This window comes from Bicyclus anynana, chromosome 14 (genome assembly GCF_947172395.1).
Source record: "Bicyclus anynana chromosome 14, ilBicAnyn1.1, whole genome shotgun sequence".
In the NCBI taxonomy this organism is placed as follows: Eukaryota; Metazoa; Arthropoda; class Insecta; order Lepidoptera; family Nymphalidae; genus Bicyclus; species Bicyclus anynana.
In genome coordinates, this window is record NC_069096.1 from 10209074 (window position 1) to 10223908 (window position 14835).

At 36.8% G+C, this 14835-nt stretch overlaps 1 protein-coding gene across 1 annotated transcript in view; it reads left to right on the forward strand.

The window, feature by feature from the left end:
• The first annotated feature begins 1478 nt into the window (after positions 1–1478).
• Positions 1479–14835, forward strand: part of LOC112051691 (dual oxidase maturation factor 2) — an 83842-nt gene continuing 70485 nt past the window's right edge. Inside the window, exons 1-2 of the mRNA XM_052885228.1 lie at positions 1479–1628; positions 13314–13483. The gene's annotated coding sequence lies outside the window, so the exon portion shown is untranslated. The remainder of the gene's footprint in view (positions 1629–13313; positions 13484–14835) is intronic.

The window sequence follows — 14835 nt, forward strand, 5'->3', positions numbered from 1 at the left end:
GGTACGATGTCGTGCAAAAACCGTAAAGAGTGTGGATTTCTTCCTACTCCTAACAAGTTAGCCCGCTTCCATCTTAGGTTGCATCATCACTTACCATCAGGTGAGATTGTAGTCAAGGGCTAACATAAAAAAGATGATGCATGTGTCACGTGTGGCACTGAGAAAACCCCAAGCAGAACTCGGGAGATGAAAGAAAGAAAGATAAATTATCAATGAATGTCAAGTTTTAATTACGTTCTCTATAGAATATTAGTTACTAGGTTTTTGGTAAACTAGGTTTTTTTTATATTCTCGCTTATAAAAAGCAAATTTTCCAACCGACAAAGAACAACAAGACAACAAAGACCAGAAGAATATGACCAATTCCCATTTCCCTCCTACTAGTCGGAAAAGACTGTATTAGGAGAAGGTGCAATACCAACGGGGAAAGGATCAAACTACCACCCCTCGGTGATGAGTCCGACCTCTCTTACCGTTGAGCTATTGAGGCTGTAGTTACTAGTAACTTAAAGTTCAAATAAAAATTCAATTAAATAACTCGATTTATGGGTGTTTATCAATTAAAATATTTATAAAAGGTAACTTTGTCAATGGCACAATGTAGCGAGTTAACTTTATGTCACAATAGTTTTCTTTAGGAAAAGCGTTAATTTAAATTTTAAATCCAAATTCTTATGTTAACTAAGTAGATAAGGTTTATATATCAATTACAACATTTTTACAAATCCATTAAACTTAATGGTATTGCCATTTAAAAATGTAGCAAGTATATTTTACGTAAAAAAATCTGGATTTTTGTAAAGCATATGTATAATCCAGTCAGTTTAACCAATGATTTTCTGCTATAGATATGTTGCCTGCCCACAAAATCACCGCAAAAAGTGAACCGAATTTAGCTACTCCACTGAGCACAAACATGCACAATTTTGTGTTTTCTTACATTATACATTTATTTAACTATATAATTTTTAGACTTCCTGAACTCTCAACTCAATATTGTAGACAATATTTAGGGTTTATTGATTTAAATAGCTTTTGTAGTTAACAATGCGACTGTAAGGGCCAGGCTTAATAAAACACAGCCTTTTTCTGTTAAAAAAGGCTTAAATCGGAAACGTATGTATGGTGACGGTTCGATGCTTGGCATAAAAGTCGGTTTGTAGGTTCAAAAGGCTGTCAAAGTATGACATTAGCTGTCACCATATACGTTACGGTTTCAGCCCTTTTTTGTTAGGCACTGACTACATAATTATTGAAATTTGCATCGCTAACAGCGACTAAATGAAATTAAGACAATTAGCCACTTTTGACCGCCTCAGTTTCGACGCGCTAGTGACATATCTAATAATATAAAATCTTTGAGTTCAACGCAAGAAAAACGTATGGAGCATGGTTTAAGAAAGCCGTTTTCGCCGTGAGTGAAAGAAAGAAATGATCGTACGTCCCTTTCACGCTCGCTTTCGTTCACGGTTCAGAGGTAGGCGGCGCGAGAGTGAACTGAGGTTAGTTTTCAGTGGTCTTGCGACGGCGGCGCTCGGTGACCTCCGCGATTTCCTAGTGACTTGTGAAAAGTGAACTTTGTCCCATATGAGTAAAGGGACGGGGAGCTACGCAGCCGATATCGAAAGGTACATTATATTTGCGGAGCTCAATGCGTCTGGGCATCCTTGTCCTCAATTAAAAACAATTTACCGCACTTTGAATTATACGTATACTTCACGATGCGAATAATTATTATCATTACGTGATATAACTCGAATACTTAACTCCGCGATGGATGATATTGCATACAATCAAATATATTTTAACGGTTGCAATTTTCGTTACGTGAATTGAAAGTTTTTTTTTTACATCCGTTATACTCGTATTGTGTATTTATAATTTACATCCTCTGCTACTTGTACTAGGTTAACTAGGTACAGTCAGAGGCAGAATAAATGCATAGAACGACCTAGGCAGGGCAACCTCATTGTCGCCTCTAGCGGTCGATTCTTATAAATTTTATCTAGTAAACAGAAATTACTGTAGTTAGAATTACTATGTGTGTTAGAGACGACTCCAAATTAGAGTTAGTTTATAATTTTTAAACATTATACAATTAATTTTAATTATCAATTATGTAAAGTGCGTGCTCGCTCTAGAATGCTTGCGCGAACTTTATAGGCTATTAAGATAATTCAAGATAATCCGAATATTTACTATGAACAATTTAGCAAGTTTATATATTCTGGAGTCGTCTCAGAAACATATAAGTAAAAGGACTATTAAATGGATTATTTATCGATTCGATACATCGATTCGTCTGCAAATATTTAACCTATTGGCAATGTCATGCCCTCCCAGGTGAGCAATTCACCACTTACCCATTGCAAAACGTACATCCAGTGAGATGTTATCATCTTTAGAGCTCGCTGAATCGCGCAAGAGGCTTACTGATCCTAGAAGATTATTATAAATTTATATTTATAAATCTGATGAATGTAAATAATAAGACTTATTGTAAAATTTTCCAAATTACAAAGATATTTGTACCTGCGTGGAATCCGTTTTTTGATCCTCTGGTGGAAAAAAAACAGAGAGACATTTTGAAAATCTCTTGTTGCTTGATTGAAATGAAGAAGATTTTTAATTTGAATTCCATAATAAACATCATCATTATCAACCCATATTCGGCTCACTGCTGAGCTCGAGTCGGGATTAGGCCAATAATCTACCACGCTGTCCTAATGATTAGCAGACTTCACACTCGCAGAGAATTAAGAAAATTCTATGGAATGCTAGTTTTCTCACCATGTTTTTCCTTCACCGTTTGAGACACGTGAAAAGTTGGAGGTGCATGCCCAGGACTAGATTCGAATCCACACCCTCCGGTAACGCAGGCAGAGGTCATATCCATATCACGGCTCTCAGAGATTTATAGATTCATCATAATAAACATAATAATTAAATACTAACGGACGCCCGCGACTTCGTCCGCGTGGAATTTAGTTTTTCACAAATCCCTCGGAAACCATGGATTTTTCCGGGATAAAAAGTGGCCTATGTGTTAATCCAGGCTATAATATATCCTAATGCTAAATTTCAGCTAATTCGGTGCTGTAGTCGAGGCGTGAAAGAGTAACAAACATTCATATCATCAAAATCATCAGTTTTCGCAAATCTCGGGAAGTAAGGGATATTTTCGGGATAAAAAGTAGCCTGTGTGTTAATCCAGAGTAAAATCTATTTCCATTCCAAATTTCAGCCAAATTGCTTCTGTAGTAGGTAGCGGGGTTAAAGTGTAACAAACATCCAAACAAATATACATCCAAACATCCATACAAACTTTTGCGTTTATATTATTAGTAGGATTACGAGGTATCTATCAATATTTTATGATAGTCACAATAGTTTTGTGTTTCTAATGCCTGATACGGCTGACAATGAATCAGAATTGTGCGAGAAAAAATTCATTACGTCATAAAACAACCTTTGCACTTTTCATCGTCTAGATAGGAATACGTGACATCCGTTCGCTTTTAACGTAAAAGGCAACTATTACGAAGATACTTACAGATCGCAGTGATATTGCCGTTTCAAACCTATTCAAACTTCACGCCTTTAAGCAAACAGTGTTTCAAAATACAGCCTTATCTATCACGGTTCAACTTTAAACAAATTCAACACTGAGACTAATAGATGTCGAAACGGTAAATCGTAAACTTAGTACAGCAATCTATCATTACAACAATAAATCATTTGGATCGTTTTAAAACTTAAACTAATCATCTATCTGTATAATAGCGTTAATTAGTGCCTACCTGAAGGTAAAGGCTAGTTACAAAGTAAATGTTTACAATATTCCAGAGTAAGATCCCAAAGCGATCTGCACATCTTATTTTCTCATGTGTTATGAATATTCGAGTGTTTGTTGAGACTTACTCTATCACACCTGCCCCTGTAGCCAAGTGACAAGTCGATTCTGTTTCTACGATCGCAAACGCTTCGAAAACTAGAAAAATGTATGGGGATCAGATCTTGATCACGTGACCTGTCGGTAGCAAATGCCATTCCCATACATTATTCTAATTTTCGAAGCGTTTGCGATCGTAGAAAGAGAATCGAGGGCTGGGCAGGTACCAGGTAAGAAAGGTAACTAAAAGAAATTTGCTCGTATGTTACGCGACTACTCGAAGGTGCTTAAACCGATTTAAATAACTCTTTTTTGTTAGATAGGGTATACTCCTGAAGTAGGTCCATTGTCATAATGTCAGGATCTTATGATAGGATCCTGGAGAAATCAAGAACAACTTAAAAAAATCACGAATTAGCTTTATAGTAATCAGTTGTAAAAAATGTTCTACAGATCCCTGACTAGCAGGTATATAATTAATTGAACAAAAGAACCTCCTTCTACTTGAGTTTATTTTAGATGCTCAAGTTAATTTGCATTGTCATCCTATACAATTCTGCTTACCGTATTACTTAATCATAATATATCATCATACGATAATTACACACTCAACGAATGCACACATGAAACAAAATATTAACTGATGAAATAACATTAAGTAGAGTTTAAAAGAATTTCCTCAAATAAATGGCCTCTCAACGAATCTGAATTAATTAGTATACGAAAACAAAGGAGCATAATTATGAAGTATTTTGAAGAACCTTTCAAAACACTCTGAATTTACGTACGAATTATAATTAAATTCACGTTTTATTACAATAAAATTCAATTGTAATTTTATAGCAGCTTGCAACTCTATAACAACTAAAACCGGTAAGCACACCAAGTCCTTAGATTGCAACACGGTTACGCGACAGCCTACGATCTTGACATTTGGCTGAAACGGTCCACTATCTCTGTCCCTCACCTCAAGTGTTGTATATATTCTTCTCTTTCATGTACACGTAACATATTTTTAAGTATGATTTACTAATTTAACTAAAATTATAGATTACTAGCAGACGCCACGCGGTTTCCCGTTCCCGTAGAAATACGGGGAATACTCAGAGGCATAATTATCCGCCCACTTAAATATGACGCGAGTATATTAAAGTGGGCGGATAATTGTGCCCCTGAGTATAGTATAACTATAAGCAAGAGCATTCAACTATAGACTTACCATGTGATCATCAGTGAAATTCCACAAAATAGTAAAAAACTGCTATGATTTATAAACAATAAAATTAAAGTAAATCTAAAGCTAATTATTAACTACAAAAATTAAATGACGTCGGATTCCATTAACGCTGTATTTATGCATAACTTAAATGTAAATTATCTTTCTTATAATATAACAAGTATGACATAATTTTTGTAATTTATGCTTTATGACGCGTAAAAGTATTTAATAATGTCTACTAAAAATAAATAAACACTTAACTTATAATTGCAAATGAAATGATTAACTCACGCACAAACTCATTTACGACTAATTATGGGTTTTATTTAAAATAATACGAATTTTAGAACAAAACACTGATAAGTCGCACAAAAAAACATGGCAGACGTACTTTGGTTGCCAATTTTACTTAAGAAAAACTTAGTATTTTTCAGATTTGTACTACTATTTTTTTCATAAAGATATGATTTATGGATCCTACTAAATAGTAGCTTATACTAAATAGTAGTCGTGGCTCTCTATTACTAGAAACTATAAACTAACTAACAAGTTATCATAGATGTACTTCAAAATTAATTTGGTTGTAGCACAATGCGTTATAGTTTCTCACGTACCCCATTGTGGGTAACATCTATGGCTACTGAATTTTACATTATGACGTAAACACCATTGTTTTTGCTTAACCATGTATCACCATTGCATTAGCGGTGACGTCCCTTCGAGTAGCATTATGGAAAATTATTTTGACGAAACAATAGAACAGCTATAATATGTCCTCAAAATATGTTTTTGAACAAGTACTAGCATAATTTTAATTTCAAGGACCATAATTTTCGATTGAATCACTGCCTCCGATATATGGGTGTGGGTTCGAATCCGGTCCGGGGCATGCACTTCTAACTTTTCAGTTGTGTGCATTTTAAGAAATTAAATATCACGTGTTTCAAACGGTGAAGGTAGTATATACACAAGCAACCCAGCATCTTTCGCCAGCGGAGACGAGGTCTCCGATAACTGTCTTCACCCGGGAAATGGATTTTATATTTTTTAGTTCGGGCGCCTTCGAGGTCGTAAACCTCGAAGGCGCCCGAACTGAAACACTCAGGCCAGAACCACCATTTAAATCCGAGGTCCGAGTCTCAGATGAGACGCTCTTTGAGGGTCGTTTTGCCCTTTGTTCATCTTCATCTTCAGCCAACGGACCTAATCTGACAAAGATTCCGCGTTCGCCCACAACCCTAATGAGGAGTTTGGCGGGAAAATCGTAGGAATGACATGATCTCTCGATTTAATTTCATTAATTTGCTGCATTTTAGAGTTTTATTGCATAAAGTAGAACTCATTTTATTCAACATTGTTGGAATAATATGGAGGTTGATTAAAAGTGTTTTAAGTGATTAATTTGATTTTCTCGGTGGACTCTAACAAAATTTTAGTAAGGTTGCTTTCGCTTTGCTAAGCCTCCATTCGCACGAGAGTTTTTTTAACATGACATGACATGACATGACTTGACTTGACCATGACATGACTTGACCATAGTCAAGTCAAGGGCGAAAGTGATCATATTCAAGTCATAACTTGACTGTGATCACTTTCGCTCTACCCCTGACGTCGCTGCGGTCCTGTAGCTTACGGCATCTACATAATCAGATTAATTAAATAAATAAATAAATGTATATATAAATTGAAATAAATTGTAACATAAACATGTTCTTAGAATAAACTTAAACGTGGTTAAACTGTGTTCGTTAGCAAATTGTAAATGAAGAAGCCACATAAACTGTGCGAAGAATTTCGGGCAAGGCCGGTTGTGATCGATGTTTGACCACACATGCGTTGCGTAAATTACACTTATACGCTGCTGACCGAGATGTGGTCGCCTTGTTTGCTTCTTTTTCCTTATATTTACACTTTTTTAATGTGTTAATACGTTCGTCCTTCTGACATGTGTGTGCAAGATTTAAACTACAAGTAATCCACTGAATAAGGCCGCAGAGATACTATTTTAAAATACATAATGACTCGCTCGAGTCCATCCGTAAAATTTAAGCCACCTAGGTACTTATGTATGTAAATTAAATTCTGAGAGCTAGGAACATAAATTAAATGAATAATGTTATTTTTTTATAAAATGATAAATATTATTACTCCTACATACTGTGAGTAAAATTATTTAATCCAAATAGTCAGACCTTATGTAGGCATATCATTGGAAATATTGTCAAAAGCTTTCTTACTTTTACAAAGAGATATAGAAAATAGCCTTATTATCATATTATTTTGTTTTTCTCTGAACACTTAAAACCAAAATTAAATAAATACAACCAGTCTTTCCCATATTGAAACAGCTAAGCGAAACGACCAATGGTAAATAAGATAAGGTACATAATACTTTAAAGAATAAAGAATAGTTCAAAATATTGTTTGATTGAGTAAGGTAATCTCTGAATGTACGAAAATCATTAATAAATCTTTCACTGACTGTTACAACGTTTTTTGGGATGATTATAGGCTATAGCATGAAGTCAGGGCCTCAAGCAACTGATAAATCAAACAATCTTGTAGCTACCTCATGAATTTCGAAACGTAAACAAATCTTAACATCGAGCCCAATATCTAATGAACTATGAAATCAAGCTGTATTAATATAAAGTCGTGACAATGCAAATAATGGAACATACATTGAAGATCCATTAAGTTAATGAGTAATTATAGGTGCTTTGAGCCGTCGATAGCTCGCAAATGGTGCATATGCCCGCGGGTGCCGGCGACTAAAGATGAAGGCCACCTTGCGCAATTCGATAGACATAAAATTTTTGGCGCCAAATATATTTTACTTACAATTTAATTAGTCTTAAAACGCACACTTAAAGTATGATTACGTGCGTAATAAAAAAGGGTCATTACCGTATATGAAATGTTAATGATACGAAGGTTAATTATTTATTTATAGATAGCGGTTCCATTACAGGGTCAACTATTTGTTTTTTTTTTATTTTTTCAGTATCACTATGCCTCAATTTATGTAATTGAGGTATCGGGTTTAAACAATGTTTGCACAGTAACAACAGAGATTGACGGCCTCCGTGGCGCAGTGGTATGCGTGGTGGATTTACAAAACGGAGGTCCTGGGTTCGATCCCTAACTGAGCAGATTGAGATTATCTTAATTAGTCCAGGTCTGGCTGGTGGGCTTCGGCCGTGGCTAGTTACCACCCTACCGGCAAAGACGTACCGCCAAGCGATTTAGCGTTCCGGTACGATGCCGTAGATAAACCGAAAGGGGTGTGGATTGTCTCCCTTCTTCTAACAAATTAGCCCGCTACCATCATCACTTACCATCAGGTGAGATTGTGGTCAAGGGCTAACTTGTAAATAATAAAAGAAGCCGAAAATTTTAAAGTTTAAAATATCGCTATAAGTAATAAATTATTCTAGCTCCAGAGCGATAATAACTGTTCCATCTAAATTAATAATACCAATTTCATGTTCTTGATACCCAATTAATTTTCAAATTAGAAGCCTAGAATAGCTCAATGTTAAAGGAGCTGGACTCACTCAAAGGTCGTGTTTCGCCCCCCGTCCTGTGGACTATTGTCGTATGTACTTATCTATATGTCATACCTAGTATGCCACCAGTTTGGTCATCATTAACATCTGATGATGGACGTTACAAGTTGAACGATGTTGCCAACCCGCATTGAAGAAGCAACTCCAAATACTATAAACAGAAAGACCTGCCATGCATTTGGCTGTTAACCTATAATGATGATATGTTCTGCATAGAACAATCGTGAAATAGCAAATACTTGTACGGTTATGAATAAAACAAACAACGGATGTTCTATTTATAATTCGCCTGAGCGTAATCATTGGAAACTTTCACAGAGCAGCATCGTCGCTATTGGGAAATTCGCAATGAGACTGCATTCATAAAGCGTCCGTGTCGAATTAAAATGAACGACGACAAAATGTCAGTGCACATACTCTGTACCTAGTAGGTGTCCTCAATTTTGAACCGAAATAATATATTACTTACAGCGATATTTTGACTTTACAGATTTTCGGCTGATAAAAATTGACTAATCTTTTTTTTTTATTCTTTACAAGTTAGCCCTTGATTACAATCTCACCTGATGGTAAGTGATGATGTAATCTAAGATGGAAGCGGGCTAACTTGTTAGGAGGTAGAATGAAAATCCACACCCCTTTTGGTTTCTACACGGCATCGTACCGGAACGCTAAATCGCTTGGCGGTAAGTCTTTGCCGGTAGGGTGGTAACTAGCCACGGCCGAAGTCTCCCACCAGCCAGACCTGGACTAATTAAGAAAATCTCAATCTGTTCAGCCAGGGATCGAACCCAGGACATCCGTTTTGTAAATCCACCGCGCATACCACTGCGCCACGGAGTCCGTCAATCTCTTCTGTTATAGCACTGCTGCTGACTCACTATTGGGCCAGACCTTGCTTCGTACATTAGATGAGATTGTAGCTACTTAGGCTGATAATTGTTTGACTCTTTAGCAGTCACTATTAAGTATTAATGATAGAATTCAAAATGCTCTTCGAGGCACAAGGCTCACCCCCCACTTTCTAACTTTGTATTCCTTTTAAATCTTAATATATAAAAGCGAAAGATCATTCATCATGAAATCTCGAAAACCGTTTGATGTACAAAGCTGAAATTTGCAGGGAGGTATTTTATAGATATATTAAAAAAACATACAAACATTACGGTGCATACAAACAAACATACGCTTGTAAAACATAACCTACCTTGGGCGGGTAAAAACATCTTAGCCTAAACCTTATAGTATTGAGAATGAATTACTTTCCAAAATAAAAACTAAGACTTCCTTAACTAGATAATCTTCTAGCAACCGCAATGATAGTAAGTGTTATGGCGAAACGGTAAACTAATCCAGACCCATGTTTGGCCATAGGAACCATGGCCTAGATGTTATTGAAAAGAAAAGCATCATTATAAATTAAGACGATTACAAATAAGACGCTACTATAGACTAACGAATATTACAAATTTGAATGTGAGTTTGTTACGCTTTCACGACTAATCTACTAAAGCGTTTTTAAATATTCTTTCATCAATGCAAAGTTACATTATCAGCTAGTAATATAGGCTATATTTTATTGCCGTACTTCAACGGCCACGGGATATATGCAGGTGAATCCATGGGGTGCATGCATACCTACTCGTATTAAGTATTATGTACAAGGTACATCTGTGTCATTCTGTAAAGTATGTAATATGAATGAATGAATAGCCTTACACGTTGGCATTTATTTACATAGGTAGGAATCTAGCTAATAATTATTACTAGTCTAAGAACCCGTGAACCCCAGACCTACGTCATTTTAAGCAAGTTAAGCCTGCAAGTTTGTCAGCTCATGCTCCTACCATAAGTAAGCACGGTAGCCAATTATTGAGTTTGGACCGTGGTGGTTTTGGTAGGTAGCAGGTTTTAAGGATCCAGAACCTCAACAGTCTAAGTATAAAGTGTATTTTTTATGTTTTCCTCAGCATAGTATGAGAAATTATTTTCCCAGTCGCCAGTCACTTAGCTTTGCGGCAACTTTTCGAAAATCACTATTTAATTTGAAACTTCAAAGGTCTCTAGCGAAGGGTTTCCATGAAGCCAAGTGTCTGGCGAATGGTGATAACATTTCTTATATGATATCGATAAAAAAATACACTTTCTACCTAGACGGTAAGGGTCTGGATCCTTGAAACCTGCTATCACCCAAAACCACGGTCCAAGCTCCATAGTTGGCTACGGTACTTATCTATGGTAGGAGCATGAGCTGACAAACTGTCAGCTTTTACAAATGACGAAGGTCTGGCTATCGCTGGCTCTTCGTCTATAAATAACGTGTACACGTATTCTCCATTTATGGATTTCGTGTCCTGTTGGCAACAAACCAGTATTCTCACGATTTACAGAGCACAAACAGAATACACAACGGGTCGTGATCTATGTACAGGTTATAAACTTCTGAAAGATAAATTCTGTCACAGGCAATGCAATATTTATGGCTTGAATTAGAATTAATAGTTTCCAATAGGCATTAATAATCTCGAATGGCATGCTGGGGAAGGGACGGCAGAAGACCGTGATCGACCTCAGAGTATTTGAAAAGAGCAGTAGAACCTTCGTTTAGGACTGATGGAAGTACTCGTATAGTTAGGTATTTTTCATGTAAATCCTCTTCGATGCTCTCCCTTGCCTCGTCAGCCAGCGCCAGCCATAATATGTATGTCCGCAACTTTCCAATTTAGCCTTTTTGCGTCATCATCATCATCGGCCTATTTAACGTACCTATACTATAGGGCCCGGCCTTCCTATAGCAGAAGGGATATTGTGTTTATTAGATCTCGCTGCTCCAATGATAGTATTTCTTTACTGTGTTACAAGTTAGCCCTTGACTGCAATGTCACCTGATGGTAAGTGATGATACAATCTAAGATGGAAGCGGGCTAACTTGTTAGGAGTAGGATGAAAATCCACACAACATTCGGCTTCTACACGACATAATACTGGAACGGTAAATCGCTGGGCGGTATACAGAGCTACAACTCTTAGTATTAAGCTGGGAGGGGGAATGCCCAGCCCAGCTGATAGTCCCATAGTCAGCTGTAAATGTCGAAAAAAATTGCAGAACAATCTTTACAATCTAAAGAGACTAGTGGCGTGCACAAGGTCTGTAACTAGGGTAGGCAATGTACATACAGAATGTACCATCCTCATTACGCACAGACCTCTGGGTAGGCATATAATAATATACCTTATGTACGTCCGTCAGACAGGCGAAATTTTTAAATATTTTCAATTAATTTAATTATTTAAAATTTTAAGTTATGATAAATGAACTGAAGATTTCTTAGAAGAAAAAGTGGTAGGGAAAATCAAGACTTGGAAGGGCATATTTTTGCATCGGAAATCGAAACAAAAATCGGACAATCCGAGGCATATAAATTATTATCGATCCGATGGGAAAGAGTGTATCTAAATGTTGAGTATTAATAGGTAATGAACTTTTTGAAAGGTCTTATATTGCATGTAGGTAGTCCGTGCGTCACTAGATCTAGTTCTAGTTAGTAGTCTTTGTCCTGACTACATCAAATCTGTCGCAATAGTTTTTCGTAACTAAAATCTGAGTCAAACAAGAAAGTAGCCGCTTACTGCGCAGCTGCATGTACTGACTCCAAACAGAAATTATTTATTTGCATTTCAGTATCTCAAGGAAGCAAATAAATCTACCATTGTGTTTATTTTTACAATATACAAGGTAATACCTTGTATTGTAAAAGTGCCTTACCTTATCAGCCGATAGACGTCCACTGCTGGACTTAGGCCTCTTGCATGAACCTCAAAGCACAACGATCTCGAGCCGCCAGCATCCAGCGGCTCCCTGCAACACGCTTGATATCCTCGGTCCACCTAGTGGGGGTCGGCCAACACTGCGCTTCCCGGTGCGGGATTTTACAAAAACATATAATTAATTATTTATTCACAATTTAGATTTTCATCACACATTCTTATAATTCTTAGTCATAATTTAATTAATTATGATTATAATGTACTAGCAGACGCCCGCGACTTCGTCCGCGTGGTATTCAGTTTATCACAAATCCCACGGGAACCATGGATTTTTCCAGGATGAAAGTAGCATATGTGTTAATCCAGAGTGAAATCTATACACATTCTAAATTTCAGCCAAAACGCTTACACACAACGTTCACCCGTGCGAAGCCGGGGCGGGTCGCCAGTTACATACAGTATACATATAAACCTTCCTCCTCAAACACTCTATCTATTAAAAAACTGCATCAAAATCCGTTGCGTAGTTTTAAAGATTTAAGCATACATAAGCAAATTAAGAATTAACCTAAACAGAGAGTTACATATTTGTACCTTTTGCCGTGGAGACCCTTGGGCCATGGAGTCGCAGTGCCAAAACATTTTTCCGTATCATTTCACCGCGGCTTGTTGCCTCGACTGGTGACAGAAGGGCTGGCTCATTTTTTGCGCAAAGGATCAGCCTTGCTGTCCAGCGCGGAAATGCAGCCAGTATTCTTGCCACCATTCCACATGGACATGATTTGTATAGTTATTAGGATAAGTTAGCTTAAGTTCCTTATTGTATTCTTTCTTTTGATACCTAAACAAATACTTTTATTCGCAGGTCGAGTATCGACACCGATGTCATGTGACTTCTGGCTGTGAATCTAACCAAGTGATAATAATGCAGTGATTGTAACCATACAGTATTTGTGTTGTGCAATGAACAGTGAGGTATTGTTAGCAAGTGGAAATGAAAAGAGAAAAGTACAAGGAGACACGCTTTGGATTCTGGTAAGGCCATAATTTATGTACCTACTTTTCTTAATATTTTATTATTATTAACTTCCAATTAGGTCATAGTTAGATTTTCAAATTCAATTTGATACAATTCGAACCGAATGATTTCTCAAAAGACAAACTTTAAAAGAAATCTTAATCTTAAAATCAAAAATTAGTTTTTTTTTGGAAATTTTTGAACTAAAAATGTTCTAGAACGTCCCAGCGACGATTTGACTGCGCTTGACCAAAATCATACTCCACGGAAAACAATGTTCAGTTGAAATTTAAACGAACTTTAATAAGTTATACACTACGAGATGATAAACAAAGAATTTCAAATACAAAAAATATAATTGTGCTAACATTAAATGTAGTCTAAAAAACACCTCATTGAGATCAATGAAAATCAGCCCAGCCAGCTAAGTTAGTGCAAGCATAGATAGATAATTTAGCGCTAACTCGTCGTCATATATAACCTACAAACGACATTGCATCAGAATTCCAAACAAATAGAATAGGCGTTGTGTGACCAAAACCATTTTTTCCATTACACAGTATACAATAGAAGTCTTTGTGACGTATAACAAAAATATTGGCTAAAATATTACACATGGCAACTAAAGATTACGCCGCGCAGTAAATAGGCGTAAACGTGGGTTAGGTCGCGAGTTTCATAATAAAATACGTTACACTCTTACTAAAACACTTGTAGACGCCGCGCGGTTTCATCCGCGTGGTTTCCGTTCACGTAGAAGCTTGTGGATAAAATATCCTATAGCCTTCCTCGATAAATGGGCTATCTAACACTAAAAGAATTTTTCAAATCGAACCAGTAGTTCCTGAAATTAGCGCGTTCAAACAAACAAACAATCTCTTCAGCTTTATAATATTAAGTAGAGATAGCGGACGCACCGCGGTTTCTTCTGTGCAATTCCCGTTCCCGTATTAATATGGGGATAAAATATAGCTCATGATCATCATCATCATTATCAACTTATATTCGGCTCACTGCTGAGCTCGAGTCTCCTCTCAGAATGAGAGAGGTTAGGCCAATAGTCTACCACGGTGACCCAATGCGGATTGTCAGACTTCACACACGCAGAGAATTAAGAAAATTCTCTGGTATGCTAGGTTTCCTCACGATGTTTTCCTTCACCGTTTGAGACACGTGATATTTAATTTCTTAAAATGCACACAACTGAAAAGTTGGAGTCGCATGCCCCGGACAGGATTTGAACCCACACCCTCCGGAATCGGAGGCAGAGGTCATATCCACAGGGCTATGACGGCTCTGCATGGGTTAGCTTATGATACTCAGAAATAACGAGACTTACTTGTGGTACAAGAATTTTCAAAATCGGTTC